This window comes from Lissotriton vulgaris, chromosome 2_1 (genome assembly GCF_964263255.1).
Source record: "Lissotriton vulgaris chromosome 2_1, aLisVul1.2, whole genome shotgun sequence".
NCBI classification, from domain to species: Eukaryota; Metazoa; Chordata; class Amphibia; order Caudata; family Salamandridae; genus Lissotriton; species Lissotriton vulgaris.
In genome coordinates, this window is record NC_141687.1 from 1195322968 (window position 1) to 1195343264 (window position 20297).

A 20297-nucleotide genomic window follows, 5' to 3' on the forward strand; every position below is an offset into this window, starting at 1 on the left:
GTTCTCTGATTAGGCAATTTATGAAAAAGCGTAGTATATATGCTTGAATGTCAACTTTCTGATGCGCCATGGCATCCTTAATACTTTCAGGGTCTTGCCCAGTCTGGACAAAGTGATATATTCTATCTAGGTGCTCTTTCATTCCTGGTAATAACAGTAGGTAATCTGCAGCATGTCGTAAACGTAGTGATGCTAAAAACATCCTATCGTCTTTACCGGGTACTGGATCATATCTGCAAACTTGGAGCGGTTCTTTGAGTATGTCGAGACGGGGTGATTGGAACGAAAAAGGACTCTGCATATCCCTAAGCTGTAATCTATGTGTTGGGGGCGGGGTCTGGTGACCCCGTGTCGCACCTCCTGAAGCGGAAGCTTGGACATTACCTCTCTGCGGAGTCTGTATCTGTACTTGAACTTGTCTTTTAGTAGGATCAGGTAGAAGCGGTTTTGGTCGATCAATTTTAAGTGCGGGAAGTGGTGGAGGTGGAGGAATGATGGGCTGTCGAACGGGGAAACCTGATTGCAGTTGTGCCGGAATTTGGTCTGGAGGCGGGTTGACACCCCCGTCACCGTCAGTAGGCGGAACGCGGACAGGCAGATTAGTGTAAGCGGGTGCTACATCCTCTAGATAGGAATTCAGAAATATGTCTTTAGTGGTCCTGTGAGTTACTTTAGTTGGCACCAATGGTGGCGGCAGATCTTTCGGTATTTCTGAAGTGGCTTCAGGCGAACCCTCGGCCATGAGATACATACCATTTACGAGATTGTTTCGGGCGCGGTCTATTTGCTCTGATTTCACTCGGATCCCTTCAGTAACTAATTCATTTTCTTGGGCTTTATCTGATTCTTTAAGTCTGTCTTCTCTACGGAGTGCTTTTTCAGCACGCTTATGTGATTCCTTACGCCAAAATTCTATGGCGTCTTTCTGAGATTGTCTGGCTTTCTTTTTCCTTAACCCTTTCGATGCTGATGACGAGCTCAGCTCGTCATCAGCCACGGTGGTCGTGTGCTGATGACGAGCTGAGCTCGTCATGAATAATGGCATCAAAAATTTTCCAGCACACAGCGGGAAAACGCCTAGCAGCCAAGGTGATAATGCTTCCTCTACCTTCATGATGCACTCGGCATCCCATGTTCCCGTAACAGGCCATCTGTGTCTCTCGTCTAGATGCTTAGTATAATCGGCCCATAAATCTAGATACAATATGGCATCTAAGCCATGTTTGTGGTACATAAAATTTCCAGGAGTGTCCCTGGGGGGGATAGGAATTTCTTCCTCTAGTATCCCTTTCCTAGTTCCTATATGCTTTAACTTGTTGAAAAACTGCATCTTGTTTACTTAATCCTGAATGCTCAATCCTTGCTACTTAATACTGAATACAGCTGATTACACAAGAACACAATAATGCACATTAAAAACAGTCACACTCATACCACGACATTAATCACATGAATATACGACTACCCCCTATACCGAATGTACTGCTAAACAGCACAGATACACTGTCAAAGACAATGCAAAAACTTTAATAACTGATGTACTGCTAAACAGCACAGATACACTGTCTAAAACAGTGCAGACCGGACTTGTGTACCCAAACCCGTCTTGATACGTCCCAGCAATGGTACTCACCGGGAAGCACGGAAACAGAAGGCCTCGGAAAACTCGACTGGACTGGACCGGACTCGGCTCGACTCGACACGTGGACACTTCGGAAACTGGTGGGCCTCTTGACACCTCGGACCTTGCTTCTTTCGGCTAGGCTCTGGTCGGGATCCTCCGCACTCCTCACCGCCTCGTCTGGGTACTGGTCGCAGTCTTCGTCACCTCCGTGGGCCAGAGGGAGATACAGGAAATCCTGCCAGTAAGCGTAGTTCCTTCTAGCTGATGGCAGGGGACAGAGCTTGCAACGCACCAACCGGCGCGTGAGGTGGGGGAGGGGTCCCTCTTCGGGCGCCAAAATGTCGTAAATATTTAATTTACCGTCTTAATTTCTATGCAGGTAAGTACTCAATCAATAATAACTCAATCGGAAAGAAAAAAACAGAGTCCGTGGTGTTAGAGTTCTTAGGGGTTTTATTCCTTAAAAAGGAATGGTCATGACCTGGATATCATGTTCCTGCAACCTCGGGGGTTCAGGAAGGGATAGAGCAATATTTTATTGACAATACATAGCTTATATACTTAAATCGTACAGTAGAAACCAATACAGTAGGCGTAACAGCTGAGAGAAACAAGATAACAGCATCCACGTGGTAGTGATACGTAATTAGAAGGCGTGAACTAGGCGTGAACTAGAGGTGTGTGCTAGAAACGTCACAGATAGGTGTCACAAGTGGGTGGCACAAAGCAGAAATGTTGCAATGTCAGCAGAAATCTGAGGCCTGGATGCGCGCGCAGCTGCATGACGTGTGATTGACGTGAGACTGGAGGGTGCAGGGGACTTGACATTTACACTGACGGAAAGAGACAGAAGTCTGGCATGTCAGATCAACTTGTGCTTCTATCATATCTGATATCTGATGTTTGGGAACCATATTATCTGGACGGAAAAGGTCTCTGGGGCAGAAGCTATTCTATACTGACTATGAGTGCGTGTATAAGCGCCTAAGTGTCTGCATGAGAAACGTGGGGGCATGGGCCTTCCATGGGAGCATGGTAACAGAGGCTATGAATTACTTGCACGGAGACAGTGATGCCGGGCCCTTCTGCTCTGCAGCTGGGGGGATGTTTACTTAACTAGTAGGCAGGAATGCATTTTCGAGGAGCGGAACAGATAATTCGAAGGTTGAAGTCAGTCTTGGCAGGCAGCAGGCCGAGCTAAGCGCCGGGAGCCGCACAGAAAGTAAGTCAGAGGTCACGGGTACAGAGGCTGCCTGGGCTGAGGCTCTCAGAGTCAGAAGGCAGGAAAAAAGAGCTCGATGGCAGAATTCAGGGCCTACTTTGCCAGAGCTGAAAAACGTGTAAAGTACACCACAAAAAGACGTTGGCATAGCATACTTAGGAACGGACTATTCAACCCATTCAGGGTGGATCTGAAAGAGGACATGTTAACGTTGGACGCAAATGTATTTGCGTCTTCATGGCTGGCACAGGAGGGAAGTTACATGCACTTTAAGCTGGTACATGGAGACGGTGGGGTACACGCTAGGGAACACAACTTGACCAAAAATTTATATTTCCTCAAGAAAGAGATAAAAAACAACATTAAAACGTGGGAGAGAGAAAGTTATAGGTGGAGCCGTTAATAGTAGAGAAAATCTTCGAAGCTCACCTTTTGCCTCTGTTGTGTGTCCAAACATGTGGTGGTTTATTGTCCACCCTTCAGTTTAGTGATCTGAAAGATAGTATATAGAGTTAGTACATACAACTGCACACGTATAATTTTGCTTCATTTTTTTTACACTCAGTTAAATATTTTTTTATCAAGCTCCACTTTAAGGAGGTGTCTGTTGCTGTTTTTCTTCCAAAGTAGTATATCCCATGCACTCCCACTGCATAGCGGCAAGTTCTCAATATTGCGTACCTAGACTGTTGTACTCCATTGACTCGCAGAGTCTGGAGTTGAGTGTTTTTCTTGCGAAGTCAGAGTCAGATTTACAAGCTCCTTGCGCCACTTTTCCCATGTTAAAAGTGACAGAAAAGTGGTGCATGAAGCTTGTAGATCTGTTCCTCAGACTGCTGTAACCTATCTATTCTCACTGACCGGAGGTAATTGTATATTTCTACGCAGTGAAACTGCTGCACACCAGGCGGGCAACTAGAGCCAAATTTCGGTGGGGGCTGCAAAATATTTGGGGGGGGGGCTAATTTTTCCAATCATAGAGAGAGTGGATGTAAGAAGGGGTGAACATACAACAAAAGCCTCATTTACAAGTAAATAGTCTTTTGTAAGACCTGTTAAGTACTCGGCTGTGGCTGCAATTAGATGCTTGCCCGTCTGCGAAGCTGTCTCTGCCCATGTTGACACACACGATGGGGGGGCTGAAGCCCTGTGAGCCCAATGGGTGTTGCGCGCCTGCTGCACACTACCCACTCTCTCCTTTCACAGATAACTTGTTGTTGTTTTGGAAACAAGCTTGTTTGCTCACCTTGTGCTATTGGCTTGATTCAAAGAGGGTGCACTAGGTGTCGAAGCAGTCTTTCAGACGTTGTTACAATATCCACGTATCATTGCAGAATACACGAACGAAGAGCGTTGCAGGTTTTTCGGGGGGGGTGATGCCAATTTGTGAAACACAACCTGTAAGATAAAAAGGAAGTTAACATTGTGTGTAATTTTTTAAACAAAGGAGAGAGGAAGTGAGAGATTGACTGAAAAGAATACTCGCAGCTCAACTTTTTGTCACCAGTGTGTTTTTCACTATGTGTCGGGACATAATGCACCCTGAAGCTCTATATCTAAAAGATAGTAAAAGAAATATGTTATGATTGGTAATTGTATCTATTTTAATGTGGAGTTGAATAACACCGCCTTTTCGCACACTTTCCTTTTCACATTTAAAATAACTATTTGTATAGTTTATATTGCGGATGTTTGAGCGATTATAAAAACGTTCCTGCTATTGAAAAGGGAGAAGGGAAGGGTGGAAATAACCAGGCAAGAGGCAAGTGCTGCAAGAACCTGAAGGAGCGAAGTGCTGCAGTAAGTTTGTTAGAGAGCAGTGCTGGAGGACTCAGGCAAAAACAAAGCAGCCACAGGAGCCAAGTGTGAGAGTGGTGCAGCATGATCCTTTACGGTGGGAAGAGTTGCAGGAGCCTGGGGTAAGGGAAAAGGTATAGCAACCTGGGGCAGGAGTACTGCAGCAAACTAGAGGAAAGGAGTTCTAGAGGGAGATAAGTGCTACAGGACACTGGGGAGAAGTGCTGCAAGAGACTCGAAGAAAGAAAGGGCTGTTTAACCCAGAAAAAGAAAGTGAAATGGAAGCCTGAAGGGAGAGACAACTGCAGGTAACTTAAAGGACTGGAGCAAAGCAGGAGCATAAAATACAGAAAAGCAGTGGAAGTATGGAATGAGGGAGGCACTACAAAACATTACATACACTACAGAACAACGTGCTTTAAATGGCAGGTGAAATGAGGTACTACATTACCAAGGACGGAGGCTTGAAGGAGTTAGAACGACAGAAGTGTTTGCTGCAGAGCGAAGTAATGAGAGAGGAAGTGTCCAGAGCTGGCAAGAAAGGAACGAATTGTGCAGGGTCCTAGAGGACAAAATGAGGGAATTTTTAAGGCATTTATTGGGATGGAGGTCAAAAATGGGCGTACAGTGCAGCAAGAACCTTGCGATGATGATGAAGGGAGTTCCGGCACAGATGCCAAACAATTAGAGATTCTTGAATTAACCATTTCAAATTGGGCCAGTGTACTGCTGCTGATATTCCTGCTTTCGCCTAAGGTGACAGAAAATGACTTGCTGCTAATTTGATTATTCACTCACCGCAAGCAGCCTGCAATCCAGAGCCACAAGACAGAATGTGTAAACTAACATCTTTCTTGGGCCCTGCAGCCTGAAGTCTCTTATAGAGTTTGACCAGCTGGATTCCTTGGCTGCGCACTTTGAACAGCAGCGCGGAAAGTTGTGAGCTGGATTCTGCTCAGATTTTCAAAAAAACTTGAGCTGTTACACTGCGCATAATCCAGTGTTCTGAGTCCGCCCTGCATCCTTTAACACCACCTTTCCCCTACTCGTCACAGAGTGGGGTGGGTCTTTGAGGCTCCCTGAACACACCCCACCCTGTGACGAGAGTTAAAGAAATGTGGAGTGGCATGTTTACAAACTTTGACTGACAGGAGGCCTCTGGCGCCGCAGGGCTTTAGCCTGAAGCGCCCGAAGCTAACTTAATGAAAACGGCCTCAAGGGGTGGAGTCCATCCCAGGAGCCTATTGCCATGCCCTCACTGATGACCTCACAGATTTTAGAGATGTGAGATTGTCAGTCCGGCAGTTTGTCGATGGCAGCCTGAGAAGAAAGGCTGCACAAAGTGAGCATGCGTACCATCCCTAGAGTTAGTGAGTGTGACATATAGTAAGTGCTGGGTGTGTGGAAGAGTTAGTTAAGTTGTGTGTGCGTGTATGTGTTAAGAGTGACTGTGGCCCCAAGTGCCAATGCAAGTGTGTGTGTCTTTTATCACCAATACGTTTTCCAGTATTTATTTTAAGGCAGGGAGACAGCAACATAAAGACGGTGTGGCACTCTTACGCCCACTAGGGGAAGCCGCCCCTGCCCACGCCCACCATCTCCCAGCACACACCTAAACGTACTCCCGGAAAATTAAAACCCAGATATATACCCCAACAACTATTAATAATGTAAAATACCCCGTGGACAAACACCAGACAACAATTAGTACAAGACGCAAAGATGCCTGCTCAAACGAATAAATGATTGGGTGGAACATTCAAATATTCTTCCACTCAAGCAGACTGGTTTCAGGAAAAACCATGGTACCATGGACAATCTAACAGCCCTCCAGGTAATAACCGACAAATACATTGGAGCCAGAAAGGGGAGAGTCTATGCGGCATTCATAGATTTCTCCACGGCCTTTGATAAGGTCGATCGACAATTATTGTGGAGAAAGCTACACGCTCTGGGAATGCCTCATAGCCTCTTACGTTTGGTACAAGATTTGCACGATAATACGTGGTGCAGAGTGCTATTGGGAGGAGAAAGGGGCTTATCCCAGCTTATTCCATCGGCAAATGGCCTTAAACAGGGCTGTCTTTTAGCTCCCCTTTTGTTTTCCCTTTACGTTAGTGATCTCCCCCTCATCATATCTGCATGTGAAGGAATTGCGCCACGCCTGGGAGACACATATATTTCCTGTTTAATGTATGCGGACGACATATTAATCCTAGACCTTACCCCAAAAGGCCTTAACAATCGTCTGCATTCATTATACGCATTCTCCGAAGCCCATTTCCTGAAAATAAATATTTCTAAAAGCAAGGTAATGTGTATGGAGGGGCGAAAAAAACTGAAGTTGGAACACATTAGCTGGGAGCTGGGAGGCCAAAAATTAGAAAGAGTAAAATCATATGTATTTTTGGGCAAGGTTGTTAGTAGCAACTTGAGCAACAAAACCCATATAGAAAATAGTTCTCGCAAGGCAAAGTCGCAGGCAAATGGGTTAAGAGCATTATATAAATCAACCGGTAAAAGACACTTTGGTTACCTGCTGGAGGCTTTCCGGGCAAAAGTCCCCCCAACTTTGCTTTACGGCATAGAACTCATCGACTTAGTCGAATGGGGTATTTTGGACATTATCAAGGGCTCCCTCTTGAGAAGCTTAACTTCGGTTAATAATAGTTGCAGTGCAGCAGCCCTTCGTTTGGAATTCGGTCTAAGAAGCAGCTGGGCACAGGGTCTGGCAGGAGTCATTTGCTGGGTTATCTGTCTGATCAAAGGAAAGCCAGCCACATTAAGATCCCTAATCACAAAAGAGTTGATGGGGCCCCTAAAAGAGCATTCGATTCTCATAAAGAACTACAGGAAGGCCATTACACTCTTGGACTTGGAGGAAGCCACTCTTTTAGACCTCTCTATGCAACAATTAAAATTTACATTAAAACAAGCTACATGGAAGTCAAGCTACGAAAGGGATCGCAACTTGATTGTACAAAAGAAGGGGGCCACTCAAGCTGTTGATTCCTGTTTGTTTGGACAAATACAACCTTATGCCTCCTGGAATATACCTCATGGTTTGCGCCGCTTTTGGCTGCTTCTTAGGCAGGATCTTCTTCCACTGAATAAGTTGTTGGCCAAATGGCACGGTATATCCAATATATGTAATTTCTGTAATACTTCAGTCCAAGACTCTATACATGTCCTGCTAGTCTGTCCAGCATTAATGGCCCACCGTCGTTTGTGGGTAAAGCCTGTATGTATTCAGTTTGGTATTTTATCAGCAAGATCCCTGATAGATGCAATCTCCAGTCCTCCAAACGAAATTTTCTGCAACAGAATTTTTAATTTTTTCAAATGTTTTTTAGAATTGTATTAGATGAATGGTAAGATAATCTGTATAATTTTGCTAGAATAAGTCGACCACATGTGGACTCATTTTATATGTCTTGTCTGTTTCTTTGTAATATGTGGATCTCTAAGGAGTTCCAAAACCATATTTAAATAAAATTGAATTGAATCGAATAGAATACAAGACGCAAAAAAAAAGTAAGGACAACTATACAAGACTTCACAAGGATACTAGGGACAGTTCACAGGACACAACCACACTCTCAAAACACTGCCACATTACCGCCGCCACCGCCAAGGAGTCATAAGAGGCTAGGAGATCCACAGAGACTCACCGCAGACCGCGCCGACACCGCCAAGAGTCAGACGCCATCAGGACTCCGCGCCGCCGCTCCGGGAGACTACAACTCCCGGCAGGCAACGCGGCGGCGCGTGCTGAGTGACGCGGGTCGCGCTGAGGGAGCGCACACGGACGGATAAAGCGGAGAGAAGCCCGGCAGAGCGGGGGACACTGCCACATTACCGCCGCCACCGCCAAGGAGTCATAAGAGGCTAGGAGATCCACAGAGACTCACCGCAGACCGCGCCGACACCGCCAAGAGTCAGACGCCATCAGGACTCCGCGCCGCTCCGGGAGACTACAACTCCCGGCAGGCAATGCGGCGGCGCGTGCTGAGTGACGCGGGTCGCGCTGAGGGAGCGCACACGGACGGATAAAGCGGAGAGAAGCCCGGCAGAGCGGGGGACACTGCCACATTACCGCCGCCACCGCCAAGGAGTCATAAGAGGCTAGGAGATCCACAGAGACTCACCGCAGACCGCGCCGACACCGCCAAGAGTCAGACGCCATCAGGACTCCGCGCCGCCGCTCCGGGAGACTACAACTCCCGGCAGGCAACGCGGCGGCGCGTGCTGAGTGACGCGGGTCGCGCTGAGGGAGCGCACACGGACGGATAAAGCGGAGAGAAGCCCGGCAGAGCGGGGGACACTGCCACATTACCGCCGCCACCGCCAAGGAGTCATAAGAGGCTAGGAGATCCACAGAGACTCACCGCAGACCGCGCCGACACCGCCAAGAGTCAGACGCCATCAGGACTCCGCGTGCTGAGTGACGCGGGTCGCGCTGAGGGAGCGCACACGGACGGATAAAGCGGAGAGTAGCCCCGCGCCGCGGGACGCGAGCGGGACGCCCGGGGCTAAGCCCGGGCAAAGGGCGGGCCCTCTGTGGCCCTCCGGGGACCGAGGAGCCGGGCCGGGGCCATACCCTTTACAACCCTTTACCCATCATTCGAGCAGTGTCTTAATATGTGAGTGAGAATCTGTTATTTTTCTTATACACTTCTCGTATTAAGCTAGCATTCAATTATCAGCCACTATGACTACTAAAGTGGTTACTATGGACAATTTTCTTATAAAGAAGGTAGCGCAAATTAACAGTAACAGGAGGGCTTCACTGGGTCTGGAACACTCACCTGCTATTACTATTGCACCAGAACCCCCAGTAACTGTTTCTGATAACCCTGTGGCTAAGGAAGACTCGGTCCCTGTAGGCAAAGTAACCATTGTAACAGCCATGGTTCATGCAGGCCAGTATGATGAAATCCCTTGTGCTCCAGTTCCCACAGTATTGGCTATATCATCTACAGGATTTCATGCTCATGCAACTAAAGAATCCCCTAGAAAATTCAAGAAAGCCCGAGTGAGACGGAGGGGGAAGCTAAGTAAGGCAAGTCATAAAAGTACACAAGGAGGGGGGAGTGTGCCTGAAACTGCACCTCTACTTCTTGGGTTGAGATCTTCTAACTTGGGAGGAGTGGGGGATGCTATTTCACAGAGTCGACCCACAGATTCCGTGATGCCTATTGATTTTTCGCAATCAGGGATTACAGGTAATACTGATAATTTTCCCCTTGATCCTACCATAATGAGTAAGCATCTTTTGTCCAGTACACCAACTAGTCTATCTCTACTAGATTCTTCTATAGGGAATGATGATAATGGAAGGTTATCAGGATCACCAAAATTGCCCATTGAGGCATCTTCCAGGTCTTCTATCTCACCACCCACTATAAGAACAAGTAAAAAAAGGGGGGGTGAGCCACTGGGTAATCGACCTCAGAAGATAAGGAAAGGGGTAGTTCAGACCCCACAGTCACATACTGGTCAAACTATATTAGGTGAAGAGGCCATGTTGGCCAAAATTTTAGAATTAATCAGGGGTGTGATGCAACCGATTTTGGATAAGACCGACTTGATGTCCACGCACTTGGACATCATAGAGAAAAAGGTTGAACAGAATTCCCTCCTTTTACACGACCTAATAAAAGGCCCGGGAAAAGCTAAGACGAATCCCACGGTTAAGACTAACCCTCCTGCAAAATCTAAAGATGTAATGCCCCCTATAACACCAGCTCCTATAACTCCAGTAATTAAGATACCAGCACCCGTGTTAAAAAAGAAATTAGTGCAAGAAAAGGGAAGAGTGGGTAGCCCAACGATTTTGCCATCAACTCCCACGCTGCAACCGCCTGCAATCCAGCTGGCGGCCCCAGTAACTAAAGAACAAACTCAAAAACCTGGGGGAGCTCAAAATCAGGGAGGTAGAAAAGACCCTTCAACAACTAATCCGAGAAATAAGAATACACCAACTACTGCCTTAGAAAAAACGATCCATACTATAGACTTACCCCCAGATTCTGCCCCTTTCGTCATTGTAATGGCAGGGGTCCCAGAACTACCCGCAGGTAAATGGGAAGATCATGTTGCCTTACGGAATAAGGTCACATTTTGGCTCCGAGACAACAGACCGTTGCCTGCATCCATCAATGGAGAAATCCTAAGTGTAAGGCGTGCCCACTGGGTGGGAGTCAGACCTAAGGATAGAAGGGGTGATGTAATAGTCATCAATTTTAAGGATTATAGGGCTGTGAGGCATATTGGAGATTGGTTCGATGCCAGTAGCAGCGATGCCATCTCCACACATCTTTTATCCTACTTCTATCCCTATGCACCGTCAAAAGATTTTAACAAACAGGGTTGGAATAGGCAGCCATTTAAGAAAACATCACACCGACAGCGGGGTTTTAGAAAAGTGGGACCATGGGATATGCCCGGTTTATTGGGGCCACCACCTTTGATGGGTTATCCTGTTTATGTAAATGCTCAGGATCCCCATATCCACATGCAAAGGTCGGAGGAGTTCTATCCCAGATACCAGGTATCAGATTATCAATACCCCCCTATAAATACCCAATACCCACCACATCGGGAGCCCAACCTCCTGCAAGGGGGGCCATGGAACAACAGAGAGTTTCACCCATCCATGTACAATCTACCTATTCAAAATCGGTTCCAGATTTTCAATGGTCTGGACGGGGTGGATTGACAACAAGCTCAGACATCTCAAGAAAATCTGGTTGGGAACAAGCTTCATCCTCCAGTTCCTCACCCCTTTATTAAGGATATAGTTCCCCTTAAAAGTACTGAGACTTTGAGCGGGATTCCCCAAGATCTGCCAACTTTACAAAAGGCCCCTAATACTGACAGTTTGTTACCATGCAACAGTAATACCCTGGAACAGATGCAATCCCCCATAGTTGATATTAATATTAGGGGTGGGGAACAGGCAGTTGAAGGCCTGGCCCAGAAAGAGAAAGATTTATGTGCACTGTTGTTTTGGAATATAGCAGGGTTTAGGCAAAAAATCACAAACCCAGCCTGGGAGTCAGTAATAAACGGTCAGGATATAGTGGCCTTGCAAGAAACTTGGATACAGGAATCAATCCATGTAAATGGCTATAGAACCTTCTTTACACCAGCCGTTGGAGGTCATTTTGGAAGAGCTAAGGGTGGGTTGACAACACTTGTTTCAAATCAACTTAAAATTAAACAAGCTCACTGCCATTTAAATTCCTGCTATTTCCAAATTATAACTCTACGGAATTATAAAGGAGCTGTAGTGTTAATTATTATTTTTTATAATAATGTCCCGAAAGATAATATTCTGGTTGTAATGAAGCAGCTTAAAGATGAAATTCAGTTAGAGGTAGACAGAAATGAAAGGGAGCTGATAATTATATGGGGGGGGGGGGATTTTAACTGTTCATTATGTACTAAAAGGAATCAGGGCCTATGTGGCCTAATGACTGAGAGAGACATGCACTTGACACACTTTGATCATACCCTGATGGGGGACTTATTAAATGAATTATTATTCATGTTTGACTTGGGGTTTGCCAATGAATCTTCCCCAGAACCCACACCGTTCGAACCGACTTTTGTTGGTCGAGGCTTATCGACAACTATTGATTTTATTATTACCTCCAGTAACCTCAATCATAGACTCTTGGGGGTTACGAACATCCAACTACCCATAAGTGACCACCTTCCACAATCTCTTAAGGTTGCAGATTTGTTCCCAGACTCATCGACGGCCGCGCCTCCAGTAGAGACAGCGGTTGATGCTGTCCTTGGGAGACAAAACGGGTACACACTTAAATGGAGCAAAGTAATCCCCACAACCTTTTTTGAGAAACTCTGGGAGGTGTGCTCAAATAGTTTTAGGATTTGTCTAAGTGACAACTCCACTAATGATCAAATTATTGAGCACTTTGGAACAATAGCTGTAAATATAAAAAGTAGCCTAAGGGTGGAGGCAAAACGCAGAGGCAAGGGGCCCAAGAGCTGGTTTAATACTGCATGTACAAGGGCTTTGAACAATCTAAAAGAGGCAGTACACAGATCCCCTAGGGATAAAAATGAAATAAGAAAGTGTAGGAACACATATACTCAGGCCCTGAAAGCAAGGAAAACCGCGTTGAATAAAGAGGCATTAGATTCCCTTTGTGAGGCCTCGCAATCTAAAGATTCCGCTGCATTTTGGAAAGCAATTAACACCCCTTTCCACTATGAAACCCACACGGCGCGAATCGAGATTGCGATAGATGAGGATAAATGGGTAGACCATTTTTCAAATCTTTATAAGGCACAGGAAGACATCCATGGTGGGGGTATTAACTCTAGCCTGGATGCACAACAGAGTTACAACCTGGTGACAACAATTGATGAAGTGCTTTTAGCCTTGGGATCAACTAAATGCGGTAAGGCTGCCGGACCCGATGGGATTCCGGCAGACCTATTTAAAGCCAATACTGAAATCTGGGGGCCAATGTTAGTACAACTTTTTAATGCAGCTCTTTCATTGGGTCTGAAAGAATCCTGGTTCACCTCAGTCATTGTTCCAATCTACAAGAAGGGGGATAGGAACAGCTGTGCCTGTTACAGACCAATCTCCCTTCTTGATTCCTCAGTAAAAATTTTAGGACGTGTTGTATTGGCAAGACTCCAAAGCTGGGCAGAGGAAAATGATATTATTAGTGATTTGCAATTTGGTTTCCAAAAAGGGATTGGCACAATTGAGCAAGGGTTAAACCTAATGCTTCTGCAGCATAAATATATAAGGATAAAACCTGAACGCTTGTATTTTACTTTTGTCGATCTTTCTTCAGCGTTCGACTGTGTATCACACTCTAAATTGTGGGATATAATGAAAGGTTTGGGAGTGGACAATAACATTATCTGTTTTTTGAGGGAACTCTACAGTGGAGCTACAGCCTCTGTTCGTTATGGCAGGGGAGGAGAATGCTCCAGGCAATTTAGCATAGGTCGCGGAGTGCGCCAAGGTTGCGTATTGGCACCTTTTTTATTCCTTCTTTATATAAATGGGCTCGAGCGTCACCTGCTGCAGGAGTGTAGGGATTTGCCCAGGGTGGGGAGGAGGGAAATCCCTGCGCTCATGTATGCGGACGACGCAGTACTCATGGCACGCACTCCTTGCGCTCTACAAAAACTAGTAGTTAGCTTTGAGAAATTTATGTTGAACCTGGACCTACTAGTAAACTGTAGTAAGACTTTCACAATGAATTGTGGCCTAAAACCAGGTAAATCAATGAAGCGTATTTTTTTAAACAATGTGCCGCTGGATAACACCCCAACCTTTTCTTATTTGGGCATTTTATTCCATGAGTCAGGCTCCTGGACAAGCGCTATTAAGGCTAGAACTCTTTTATTTATGAAAACGATCATGGCCTTACAGAATTTTGTTAGGAAACTGGGCAGGAAGCCGATAAAAGAAATGTTAACCATCTATAAAGCTTTATGCTTGTCTGTGGCTATGTATGGTTCAGGTCTGTGGGGATATGCAAATGTTGATCAAATCCAGTTGGTAGAGAACAAATTTCTGAGGGGTGTTCTAGCAGTTCCACAGTGTGCAGCCACATTTAATTGTCACGCGGAACTTGGCCAACCTTACATAACGGACATTATCAGAATTCAACCTATCCTATTGTGGCATAAGGTATGGACTACTAACGAATGCGTTACGAACCGGGCCCTGCTACGTGACACCCTCAGTTTGGACCATGCGGACAAAATGGAATGGTTGAGTTACGTAAAGCACTTTTTGACCGAGATTGGACTACACTCATATTTCTCGGACCCAACCTCAATGGACACTATTCCTAGGAAGTTATTAAAAACTATCTGCCTGGACCACTTGCTGGATAAGAGGAAGAGAGTGGAAATCTTGAAATCTACAGTACACTCGCATCTTCCTACCCTCTGTGAGACAAATACTGTACAGCCATATTTATCCCTGCCCATGACTAACTATGATCGTTTTCTTTTAACTCGTTTTAGATTTTGTATATTTTTTAGACTAGTGTCTTTTCCATGCATGAACTCATGGACCCATATCTTGCCCACCTGCTTGTGTGATGGTACGTCACAACAATCTGATATTCATATCCTTTTCTTCTGCAAATTTTATACTGCTATACGTAGGAAAATCATAGTCCCTTTTTTAAAAAATATGAATTTAACCAGATGTCGCCCAGCTTTTTTAGAAGTACAGAAAATGGACACGATTTTAACTGTTACTGTGATTTTAAACTATTTAAAAAGTGTTTTTAAACTTAGGAAACAAATTCAAATTGAAATACTATAGACTCCCTATCGATCTACCTCACTGTACTACTAATCATGAGAAGTATCTATTGTAACTACTGTAATTATTGTACTTTGTTTTATGTTTGTTACTTTTATGGTTATTTGCTTTTTAACCGAATAAAGTTTATTGAACTGAACTGAACACTCTCAAAACGAAATCCAGCAGTATACAACACCAAACACCTCCAACACTCTCCACAGTCACAACAGTGTACTCAAAAGAGAAAGTTAAAGTGCACAGTACCCCTCCAAGCAACAGGATGCATGCTGACATCACTTCCTGTGTGTTTGCAGCCCGTTTTTTGAATTGGCGATCATTTTGTGCACGCAAATTGCCTTTTGCAGTAATATATATTCCTTGTTGTCGCATGTATTTAGCTATATTTTTAAATCGCGGTTATGAAAAAATTGTCGCATTAGCGTCAATGCCTCAAAAATCTGAACGTTAACTGCAAGTTGTTCCTCAAATTAACTGTATTTTCTGTAATTTCCTCTCTGACCCCAAAACACACCCTAAGATTCATCTCTGCCCCCAAAACACACACTAAAATTAATCTCTGACCCCAGAACACACCCTAAAATTCATCTCTGACCCCAAAACACATACCCACCCACAAACATTCAATTCACCATTAATAACCGCACAATGATTAACTTTCACTTTTCAGATGGATGTACTCATGCAGAGTATGAAAATGCACACAAGGTTTTGATGTTGTGATGTTTTATTGCAAAAACGATGCGTATGCACATTTTGCACAATAAAAAAAAAAGGGTTGTCATATTTTGACTTTTTACGTGGTTATGTGAACAAATTGTGGATAATTCTATCCCTTCATGCTGTTCCGGCAGCAGAAGCTGGTGTGTTTGCAGCATCAGCCTCTTCTTCTTCGTCATCCTCAGGATTGTCTGGTTCATCCGGCACTTCAATCCATGGTGTATTGGTGCGGACACATTTGTTGTGCAGCACACAACATGCCACGATGATCTTGCAGACTATTTCAGGGCTTTACAGCAGTCAGCCGGCTGAGATGTTGAGGCACCTGAACTGTGACTTGAGCACGACAAATGGTCTCTCCACAATGGATCTTGTGCGTCCAAGTGCGACTTTGTAATGTCTCTGTGTCTTGGTGTCTGTGGCTCTGAGGGCTGTCATCAGCCATGGAGAGAGTGCATATCCTTGATCACCTGTAACACAAAATGGAGAGATGTGTCCATTAGTATTCGTGCATGCTGTGTTTGCAGAGTTTCTATCTTTGGGTGTGTGATTTGTGCTACTTAGGTAATTTGGCTTTGCCATGTGTAGCTTCAGACTATTGACCAGCACCAATGGAAATTACTTTGCCTCCCAGCTGCTCCCCCTCCCCCCTACCCTGTGTTAATGTGGCAGCTACGCATTTGCACTGCTGGTGCAACAAAGGCGTACAAAAGTCAAGCACGTCTGTGTCCGTCTGCGACCCAACCACAACCAGCGCTAGGGACACTGGGTTTCATACGGCTACCACTATGACTCATCCTCTGTCCTCGCACTCAACCTTGAGCGACCCTTGACCCTACCAGTTAGGTCGCTCCCCCTCTGCACAGCACTGCCTGTGTCTCCCTGCCCCAGCTGCCGCTGCCGCTGTTTTGGAAGTTCGAGGACCTCCACCAGCCGCAGGCTACCACAGCGCCTCATCCCTGGTGGCCACTGGTAGGCCGTAGGTAGGTTTGTTTATCCCCTGCTTTATTGCTTTTATTGTATTGCCTGTATTTTCATTGTTGTGTCTGTGACTGCTGTTGTCTGTCTTCCCCCGCTGCCTATACATGGTCCATGCCCCTTTTTCTTCCCTCTCTTCCCCTCGCTGTCCCCGTGCTCTCTTTGCCCGGTCTTAGCTTCTGTACCCCTCACTGCCCCCGTGTCCCTGCCCGGTTTTCCATTCTGCCCCCGTGCCTCTCAGCCTGTTCTGCCTTCTGTTCTTAGCTGCCCCTGTATTTCCGTATTCTGTATTTTGCCTCTGTGCTACTAGTTTTTCCAGTATTTCTGTGCCCTTTTTGCCTACTGTGCCACTTGTTTTTTCCTCATTTTTGTGCCCTTTTGCCTTCTTTCCACTCATTTTTTGTGCCCATCTGCCTTCTGTGCCACTCGTTTTTCCCTTTGTTTTTGTGTCTCTTTTGCCTTCCGTTCCACTCGTTTTTTGTGCCCTTCTGCCCTGTGTTCCACTCGTTTTTAGTGCTCTTCTGCCCTCTGTGCCACTCATTTTTCCCTTGTTTTTTGTGCCCTTCGGCCTTCTGTTCCACTCATTTTTTGTGCCCTTCTGCCCTCTGTGCCACTTGTTTTCCTTAGTTTTTTATGCCCTTCTGCCTTCTGTTCCACTTTTTTTTGTGCCCTTTTGCCCTCTGTTCCACTCATTTTTCCCTTGTTTTTGTGCCACTTTTGCCTTCTATTCCACTCCTCTGCCCTCTGTTCCACTTGTTATTCCCTTTTTTCTGTGCCCATTTCTCCTTCTGTTACCTTCGTTGTCCCTCACCGTCCTCGCCACTGCGTCCCCTGTGTCCCCCCCCTAACTGCCCACTGCCCATTCGCGGCCCCCGCCTCCTGCCTCCCAGCTGCTCCTCCCTCCCACCTACCCATATATGCCAGCCGCTGAGCAGCCGCGCCACTGGCTTGCCAAAAGCGCGCCTAAGGCAAGCAATGCTGCACCCATCTGTGCCTGGACCGCGCCCAGTGCCAGAGCCACAGGTCCCCGCACCCTTACAACGACCGCCGCCACTACGACGCCAGCACTCTGCACGCTCTCAACTCTGTACGGAGCCACACCTGCTTCAAGGCCGCCTCGAAAAGCACACACGGCCCCTTCACCTGCCAGAACTGCCACTACACCAGCCTCAGAGCCGACGAACCACCCGCCAAGAAAGACCCCAACCACCGCCGATGCATACTACTGAACACCCGCTCTGAACATAAGCATTCCGTCGAGCTCTGGGACCTGCTCAACACAACATCCCCGGAAGTCGCTTTCCTGACAGAGACCTGGTTTAACGACTCCTTCACACCCGATATCGCCATAGCCATTCCAGACGGCTACAAGATCACCCGCAGAGACCGCACCAACGGAGTCGGAGGAGGAATCGCCATCGTCCACAAGAACAGCATCAGGGTCTCGACTAGCACCGACATCGTGCTCAGCACTGCCGAACACATGCATTTCCAGATCCACACAGACCCTAACTCCACCCTCAGAGGCACCCTCGTCTACCAACCCCCTGGACCCCGCCCCCAGTTCAGCGACTCCATTGCAGACTTGATCAGCAGGCACGCCCTGACCTCCACCGTCTACATCCTCCTCGGAGACCTGAACTTTCACCTTGAGAACAACAACAACAATAACTCCACAACCCTGATCGACAACCTCGCCGACCTTGGACTGAAGCAACTCGTCACAATGCCCACCCACTCCGCTGGCCACACGTTCGATCCCGTCTTCTCCTCAAGCCTGCACGTCTCCATCAGCCACACCACAAACTCCTCTGGACCGACCACCACTGCATCCACTTTGCCTTCCAGAAACTCACCACACACCACCGCACCCAACAGATCCCTCGCCGCTGCTGGAGAAAAATCACCAAAGACCAACTACACGCAAACCTCCCTCTCAGCCCACCCACCGAACCCACCGAACCCTCCAACACCGACGACGCTGCCCACAGCCTCAGACGCTGGATCGAGGACTGCGCCAACACCCTTGCCCTGCTGAAGAAACCCCCCCACAGAGACACAGGCAAGAGGGTCAGCTGGTTCACCCCAGAACTCCTAGCCTCCAAGCAAGCCTAGAGAAGAAATGGCACAGTGAACAAACTCCGTACAGCCATGCAGCTCACAAGGACGCCATCCACAACCACCACCACCTCATCAGGGCGGCCAAGAGGACCTCCTTCAAAGACAGCCTCGACAACAACACACACATTAGCAAGGAGCTCTTCAACATCGTGAAGAAACTCTCCAACCACAGCTCCAACACCAACGATATCCTGCCGTTGCAAGCCTTGTGTGACTCCCTCGCCACCTTCTTCCACAGCAAGATAACAGACATCCACAACAGCTTCAACACACAGATAACCCCAACAGACAGTAACACAACAGACCCTCCGCACACCATCGACCACAACCCCCTGCTAGCCTGTGCCAGCGTGAGCATCGATGACACCATCAAGACCATGAGCACAATCCACTCTGGCTCTCCGTCAGACCCATTCCCGCACCACGTCTTCAACAGAGCTTGCAGCTCCATTGCACCCCACCTGCACACCGTCATCAATCTCTCCCTCGAGATCGGGTATGTAGTGCGCTTTACAAATGATTAATTGATTGATTGATTGAACCCTAGAAAGAAGTACAACTGACAACAGGCCACACTGCACACAACCCACGGCCAGTTCTCCTGCCACCACGGCCCCAGGACCTTCACCACCACCACGGCTGCCAACACTGCCAACACACTAAGATACATCCTCCTCACTGTGCGCTCCCTGCATAGACACACCGTGGAAATCTGGTACCTGCGGGACACACTCTCACCCCACATCGCCTTCTTTATGGACAGCGGACCACAAACTCCTCTGCCCCTGAAATCGCTCTCACAATCCCAGACGGATACAAGATCCAGAGGGAGGACTGCCTCAAACACCCGGCAGGAGTCCTCGCCATCACACATTAAAACTCCCTCTGCCTTTCCACCCCCAGCAACACATTACCCGCCATGGAAGACCTGCACTTCCAGGTCCAGACCAGCCCCAACTCCATACTCTGCGGCACACATGCCTACAGACCCCCAGACACCTGTACCACTTATCCAACACTTTCAACAACCTCATTGCACCACACGCCATTGCATCCATGGACTACATAGTCTTCGGAGACCTGGACTTCCACCTCAACAACACCAACAACCCCAACTCCACTACCCTCCGGATGAAGACCTCACCAACATGGGACAGAAACAACTCTTAACCATAAAGACCCACAAGGCAGGACACACCCTCGAGCCCATCTTCACAAGACGCAACAGAGTACACTACAGCCACACCACACAACACCCATGGATCGATCACCACTGTGTACACTTACTCGGCAACAAAACCAAGCCGACCAAACACGCACCTCGCACCACGCAAAGGAACTTGAGCTGAGTCACCGATGAGCAGCTGAAATCCACCCTCAAATGCAACACCTACAACGCTGCAGTGGACGCAAAACGCGCTGCCAGGGAATTCCACACATGGATCTCGAATTGTGCAGACAAACTCACCCCGCCACACAACTCCAACAGACAGTGC